Source organism: Balearica regulorum, chromosome 5, assembly GCF_011004875.1.
Source record: "Balearica regulorum gibbericeps isolate bBalReg1 chromosome 5, bBalReg1.pri, whole genome shotgun sequence".
NCBI classification, from domain to species: Eukaryota; Metazoa; Chordata; class Aves; order Gruiformes; family Gruidae; genus Balearica; species Balearica regulorum.
In genome coordinates, this window is record NC_046188.1 from 17,299,594 (window position 1) to 17,300,720 (window position 1,127).

Below are 1,127 nucleotides of genomic sequence, written 5' to 3' on the forward strand. Positions count from 1 at the left end.
GACATGGCTCCGCAGTACCTTTCTGCTGGCTCCCTGTCCTCCCCTGACCTGTCCATAGGCATCTTGTACCCATTGCTCCTTGTCCCACCATTCTCCATTATTTTATACAGTTCTCGCTTACTTATGTGCTTATGAAAAGCAAACCTATTACCCCTTGGTTGTCATCTTCTTAAAAGAGGCAAGCTATTTCATCTGCTCCCATGAAATAGGCCCTTGGCTCTTGAACACTGGTAGCCAGAGTGCTCTCTGGCATCCAGATAAGATCCTGCTAGAGTACTGAACCATTCATGGCATTAGTACTTCCCTATCACTGCTAGAAATACCGCAGTATTTTGGATTGTCTTTGCCTTTTTTGAGTCCGCACTGCAGTGATGGTTCACAGTCATTCTCTGATTGCTGAGTGTGCCCTGATGTTTCCCCCTTCTCTCATTTCCAGTTCTCAACCACCAGTTTTTAAAAGAGAGTCTGACCGTAAGTCTTAAAGCTCATGACATCGAACTTCATTCTGTGAAAAGCAAAAAATCAGAAGTGAAACTGAGCGGTGTCACGTTGCTCTCCTAGCTGAGTGAAACAAAGAAAGTAACTTCAAAGAATAGCTTTGCATGTTGCTTGAGAGATCTCCAAATAAGGTGGAAAAAATTACTCCATGAAGTCTCTTTACACTTCATGGTGGAGAACCTGCCCTTGCAGAAAAGCAGCAAACAGACAGACAAAATTCTTCCCTTAATTTTCTGCAATTAGAGCAAGAAATAAAACACACACACAAAAAAAACCCAAACCAAAACAAAAAGACGTGTCCACTGGCTGTATCTCTTTAATCTTATGGGGATTTCCTTTACCTATTTTTCTCTTGAGCTGTGGTAACCAGAGTAAGTAGATAAAAACCTGCCCTGCTTGCAGCAGCTCCCTTCCCTTTTTAAAACACCAGCTAAATCAGTTACTTCTGTGTGACAGAAAGGAGTTAGTTCATTAAGTTTACATGCAGATTTTAGCTGATAATGTTCTCTCCCTGGTGAAGGATTTCTCAAGCATTTTCTGGTCAGTCTAATCAAGAGGCAGAGCTGAACAAAAGCACAAGATAGTTGAGTTTCTTTCTTTTGTTTTCCATATTTTGATGATCACAATTT